Source organism: Mustela erminea, chromosome 8, assembly GCF_009829155.1.
Source record: "Mustela erminea isolate mMusErm1 chromosome 8, mMusErm1.Pri, whole genome shotgun sequence".
In the NCBI taxonomy this organism is placed as follows: Eukaryota; Metazoa; Chordata; class Mammalia; order Carnivora; family Mustelidae; genus Mustela; species Mustela erminea.
The window spans coordinates 3,273,096-3,279,815 of NC_045621.1; the positions used below are offsets into that span (position 1 = coordinate 3,273,096).

The 6,720-nt window shown below is 45.2% G+C and overlaps 1 non-coding gene across 1 annotated transcript; it reads right to left on the reverse strand.

Moving 5' to 3' along the window:
• Positions 1 to 4,009: 4,009 nt before the first annotated feature.
• Positions 4,010 to 4,114, reverse strand: LOC116598023. The gene has a single exon (XR_004288933.1). It is a non-coding gene; the product is annotated as a small nucleolar RNA U13 (small nucleolar RNA).
• Between the last annotated feature and the right edge of the window lie 2,606 nt (positions 4,115 to 6,720).

Genomic DNA, 6,720 nt, shown 5'->3' on the forward strand with positions numbered 1-6,720 from the left:
TTGATCCATGTCTGAGTTTCAGCTGGAGCGGAGAGTACAGGAAGTCTTACCAAGCGGCCGTGTCCTCAAGGACGTGATCTAGACAGTGCATACGTTAGCTCATTTCTCAGCGGCCTGAATTTAGTCACAAGGGCACTCCTGGTAGCAAGGGAACCTGAGAACTGTGGTTTACAACTTAGTGGCCATGCTTCTAGCTAGAGCTCAAGGAGTCCTATTACCGAACCAGCGGAGAAGAGATACTGGAGACCGCGACCCCAGAGTGGCTGTGCAGTAGGAGAGCAGAACTTCCCCCCCCGCCAGTACCCCGAAATATCTACTTCATAACATGTATCATAGCCTCTATTATTATCCATTTACCTGTTTATAGTGCGTAAGCTCCTGGGGTGGGGACACTGCACCGCTGCGTCCGGAGCCCCTCGCAGGTGGCTGTGAACACAGGGACACCTGTTAGTGGTCAGGCTCGGTCTCTGGGAAAGAGGAAAGCTACCTAATGGCTCTCCTACAGGTCCTTTACTAGGGATCCAGTAAATTTTTGTTAAATGAATAGACCTAGCTGCAAATCCAGTAGAAAGACAAGACAAATCCAATCGGAGAGACAAGGAATGCCATTTGAAAAGCCTTGACACAAATACTTTGTTTTTAGAATTCAGTAAGGCAGGTAAAATATACAGGTAAGTGTAAAGGAAAGTCTTACCACTGAAAGAAAATCATGGTTAACACCTCCATAACACTCGGACACAATTTTTTCCTATATGTGCGTACACGTACAGTTTTTATTTAGTTAGTTATTTTTTTTTTCACGTACAGTTTTTAAAACCGGTATCATACCATATACCGATGGGCCATATTTTTCACTTTACTTCACGTCTCAGACATTACATTTTCTACAAACGAAGGTTTGTGGCAACCCAGCCCTGAGCAAGTCTATAGGCACCATTTTTTCCAATAGCACTTTGTCCCTTTTCGTGTCCTTGTCACATCTTGGTAACTCTTGAGATATTTCAAGCTTTTCCATTAAATATAACAAATATATGTCACAGTGGTCTGTGGTCAGTGATCTTCGATGTTACTATTGTCATTCTCTTGGGGCACCACAAACCGTGTCATATAATAATGAACTTAACTGCTGAGAGTCGCGCGTATCCTGACAGAGTCGCGTGTATCCTGACAGAGTCGCGTGTATCCTGACAGTCCACTGACCTGCCGTTCCCGCATCTCTCTCCCTCTCCTCAGGCCTCCCCACTCCCTGAGGAGCAACGAGATTGAAATTAGGCCAATCAATAACCTATTATGGCTTCTAAGTCTTTAACTGAAAAAAAGAGTTGCACAGTTCTCACTTTAAATCAAAAGCTTGAAATGATTTGTCTTCATAAGGAAATCACGCCAAGAGCTGACAGAGGCGGAAAGCAAGGCCTCTCTCACCGGTTCGCCAAGTGAGAGCAGAGGAAAAGTTCTGGAAGGAAATGAAAAGTGCTACTCCTGTGAACGCATGAATGAGAAAGTGACACGGAAGAAGCTTTAACGGCCTGGGTAGAGGATCGATCCATCTGCAACAGTCCCTTAGACCAAAGCCTAAACCAGAGCAAGACCCTCACTCCCTCCAAGTCTCCGAAGGCTGAGAGAGGCAAGGAGTGGGAAGCCACAGCAGTGGGTTCCCGGGGCTGCAGGAAAGAAGCTGGAACATCTCCGGAACATCCATGAACCCGCTGAAGCAGCCCATGCTGGCGGAGAAGTTGCCGCAAGTTCTCTAGAAGATCCAGCTAAGGGAACCGAGGAAGGGGTTACACTAAGTGAGAGATTTTACGTGTAAATGCAACAGCCTCACAGTGCAGGAAGATGCCTTCTAGGACTTGCACCGCTAGAGAGGAGAAGTCAGTGCCTGCCTTCAGAGGACAAGGGACAGGCTGACTGTCTTGCTGGGTGCGAATGCAGCTGCTGACTATAAGTAGCAGCTGATGCTCCCTGATCGCTCTGAAACTCCCACGGCCCTTGCGAATCATGCCAAGTCTACTCTGTGTTCTATAATGGACCACGAGAGCCTGCGTGAGGGCACATCTGTTTACGACGTAACCAACTGAGTAGTTTAAGCCCACTGTTGAGACCTACAGCTCAGAAAAAGAGATTCCTTTCCAAATAATCCTGCTTGTTGACATTGTACCTGCTCACCGAGAGCTTGGACAGAGCTGTATTGTGCGATTACTGTTGTTTTCAGGCCTGTCAACACAACACCCATTCTGGGGCCCGTGGATCAAGGAGTAATTCTGATTTTCACATCTTACTATTTAAGAAATACATTTCCTAAGGGTATAGCTACCATAGACAGTGATACCTGTGTCGGATGTGGGCAAAGTAAATCAAAAACCTTCTGGAAAGACACCATTTTAGATGCCAGTAAGTACATTCACGATTGGCGGGCAGAGGTCAAGATATCAATATTAACAGGAGTTTAGAAGAAGTTGATTCCAACCCTCAGGAATGACTTTGAGGGGTTTAAGAATTGAGTTGAGGGAGTAACTGCTGATGTGATGGAAATACCAAGAGAACTAGAATCAGAAGTGGAGCCTAAAGTTGGTGCTGAGTTGCTGGCAATCTCATGATCACATGGGAATAGAGGAGAAGATGCTTCTTATGGGTGAGCAATGAAACTCCTTTCTTTTTTTTTTTTTAAGATTTTATGTATTTATTTGACAGAAATCACAAGTAGATGGAGAGGCAGGCAGAGAGAGAGAGAGGGAAGCAGGCTCCCCACTGAGCAGAGAGCCCTATGCGGGACTCGATCCCAGGACCCCGAGATCATGACCTGAGCTGAAGGCAGCGGCTTAACCCACTGAGCCACCCAGGCGCCCCCGAAACTCCTTTCTTGAGATGGAATCTACTCCTGGTGAAGATGCTTTAAGATGGTTGAAATGACAACAAAAGATTTAGAATACTCCATAAACTTGGTTGATAAAGCAGCAGTAGGGTTTGAGAGGAATATCTCCGATTTGGAAGAAAGTTCTACTGTGGTTAAAACATGGTCAAAAAGCATCACAGGCTACAGAGAAATTGTTCATGAAAGGAAGAGTCAATCAATATATCAGACTTCACTGTTGTCTCATTTTAAGAAATTTCCACTGTTACCCCAACCTTCAGCAACCACCACCTTGATCAGTCAGCAGCCACCAACCTCAAGGAAGAACTTCCAACAGGAAAAAAGACTGTAGACCCCCTGATGGGATGGATGGGATGATTAGCATTTCCTAGCAATAAGATTTATTTATTTGAGAGAGAGCGTGAGCACAAGCAGGGGTGGGGGTGGAGCAGAGAGAGAGGGACAGAGTGCAGAGTGCAGAGCCCAAGTAGGGCTGGGTCCCACATCTGTCCCTCAGATCATGACCTGAGCCGAAGTCAGGAGTCAGATGCTTAACTGACTGAGCCACCCAGGCGCCCTGCAATAAAGTATTTTTTTTTATTAAAGTATATACCTTGTTTTTTATGACATAATATGATTGCACTCTTCAGAGACTACAGTATAGCATAAATATAACTTCTGTATGCACTGGGCACTGGGAAACCAGAAAATTCTTTTGACTTGTTTTATTGCAATAGTTGCTTTATTGAGGTAATCTGGAACACAACTCACAATATCTCCAAGGTATGCCTACATGCAGCTTACTTATTTTTAGTTATGAGATGTATTTATTTTTTTATTTAAGTGTAGTTAACATACAGCATTACATTAGTTTCGGATGTATGATATAAGATTCAGCAATTCCGTGTCTCTCAGTGCTCCTCAGAGTTAGCGTGCTGTCCTCCCTTCATCTACGCTGCCCGTCCTCCTACCCACGTCCCCTCTGCCGGTCACCGATTTGTTGTCTGCATTTGAGTCCGGTTTTTTGTTTTGTTTTGCCTCTGCTCATAATCTGCTTAAATAGAAAACTTCCCAAGTATACTCACAAGAAATAATGCTTCTTCTTCTATTTTTTTTTTTTTTAGAAATAATGCTTCTTTTATTTTATTTTTTTTTTAACATTAAAAGGAAAATTGTGCCCAGGTTTGAGCAAGGTTTGAGGGGGTCATATGTCACACAATGCCCTGGACAGCCAAGCATAATGCTTATGAACTACAAAAGGTCTCAAAACACTGCCTGAAGTATGAGAATGAACACAGATAAATCAGATTGTGCGCTACAGTCACATTTCGGGCGGTGATTAGAGAGAGCACAGAGTAAGTCTTACATGGACACATCTATTAGCTAGCAGACCCATATCCCATGCGGAGGGCTCTTTGCAGAGTAGGGAAAAAAGGAATTCTCTAGAAAAGTTTGTCAACCCCGAGATGCATATTTTTATTAGGATCGAATCCTTCCTTTCCACAGAAGGGCATCGCTTGCTTTTCTTCTCATCTTTCCTAGCCAGAGACGGGAAATTTCACTGAAAGAAAACTATCCAGATTTATTTTTACTTTTACCACCGACAAGTATATAATGCAAACTCCCATGCTGGACAGGACAGCTATGGTTATCCTGCCAAAACACCAGCAGTGCTGTCTTCCTGGGAGGTGAGGAAAACAACGAGGTTTGGAAGTCTGGTGTATGCATGGATATGAATATACAGATGACATTTCTGGATCCAGAGGTGCCCATCCACCCGTAAGAATAGAGAGCTGGCATCAAGTCACTAAGCATAAAAAATGCTGTGGGTGTCTACAACTTTTTTAAAAAAGGCATTATCTGCATTTAAAATATGTTTTCTAATTTCCAAAATAGTCTGTGTAAGAAGTTGGGAAATTTGGGTGAAAACATGAGAGTGGGGGAAGGAAAGTAATGGGAAAAATCGGAAACATATGCATAAATGCATCACAGTCTTTTGTGTTTCCAGCCTTTTACACATGTGAAAGCAGGAGTTTCCAGGTCTGACTTAGCCCAGCAACCAGTACGAGTGTGGCCAAGTCACTTCCCCTCCTTGAGCCTTTGTTTCTTTATCACCAAAATAAAACAGGAGAGGAAAAGAAGCCAGAAGCTGCCATCAGTATAGGATGTAGCCCCCCCTTCCCCGAGCAGCACAGAGTCCCATCCAACTGGCATGTTATGATGGTTCCTGTGAGTACATTAGTTGTGTTATTTGGCACAGATTAATTCTATGGTTATTGCTATTTTTTCTTCTGCCTGTTTGTTTGTTTGAAGGATATTGGTAGGTAGTTTTTCTAAATGGTGTTTCACCTGCTTAAAATTTCTTGTGTGATCTCTACCAACATGACTGATACTTCAGGAGCTCTCAGTTGTCCCTGAAAGCCTCTGATGCTGGTGCAAGTTTTAGTTGAGTCAAAAGCCTCCTCAAGATTTGGAGAAAAGGGAGCCTCTTACACTGTGGGAATGCAAGCTGGGGCAGCCACTCTGTAAAACAGCATGGAGATTCCTCAAAAAGTTAAAAATAGAGCTCCCCTACAACCTAGCAATTGAACTACTGGGTATTTACCCTAAAGATACAAATGTAGTGATCTGAAGGGACACGTGCACCCGAATGTTTATAGCAGCAACGTCCACAATAGCCAAACTATGGAAAGAACCTAGATGTCCATCAACAGATGAATGGATAAAGAAGATGTGGATATATACACAATGGACTACTATGCAGCCATCAAAAAAACCCAAAATCTTGTTATTTGCAGTGATGGATAGAACCAGAGGCTATTATGCTAAGTGAAATAAGTTGGTCAGAGAAAGACAATAATCATATGATCTCCCTGAGATGAAGAATCTGAGAAGCAAGACAGAGGATCACAGGGGAAGGAGAAAAAAATGAAACAAGATGAAACCAGAGAGGGAGAAAAACCGTAAGAGACTCTTAATCTCAAGAAACAAACCGAGGGTTGCTGGAGGGGAGGGCAGTGAGAGGGACGGGGTGTCTGTGTGGTGGACACTGGGCGGGTGTGTGCTATGGTGAGCGCTGTCAGTGTGCAAGCCTGATGATTCACAGACCTGCACCCCGAAACAATGCATTATATGTTCATTTTAAAAAAATAAAAAACAGAAAAAAACCTCCTCAAGTGTGTTTCCGAGGGATGGTCCCTGTTCACAAAAGGAGGGTGGCTGGGGACTTGCCTCAAGAAGACTGTAGTGACGAACACAGTCACTCGGATGTGCACGTGCGGCTGGTGAGGCAGGGCCGGGCCCAGACGAGGGAGCGGCTGCGGGCGGGTGGCGCTCCTGGGCGCAGAGGCGCTCGCGGTGAGTGACCGGTGCTGAGTGAACATTAAATCAGGCCGAGGCCCTCGAAATCTTGTGAACACTAGACCTCACTACTACCCACACAACAGCTCTAGAGAAAGGAGACAACACGTTGCCTGCAAACGTCCTGCTGTCTTGGACCAGGGCTTGGAAGACGAGAGGGAAAAGCCAACAGCTAACGGGAAGGCAAACGCAGAGAACGCCGGCACCTCGGTGGCTGTTGCAGCACAGTCACAACACGGTCACAGCACTGTGTGTTACAACAGTCACAGCATAGTCACAGCACTGTGTGTCACAACACGGTCACAGCACTGTGTGTTACAACAGTCACAGCATAGTCACAGCACTGTGTGTCACAGCACGGTCACAGCACTGTGTGTTGCAGCACAGTGACAACCTTTCGTGCAGAAGGACGGCGGCACAGAGGCGACCCGTGCAGGGGTCCGGAGTGGCAGGCTCGGATGCAGGCTCCGTTCTCAAACCCAAGCATGAAATCAACAATCCTCCGCCTG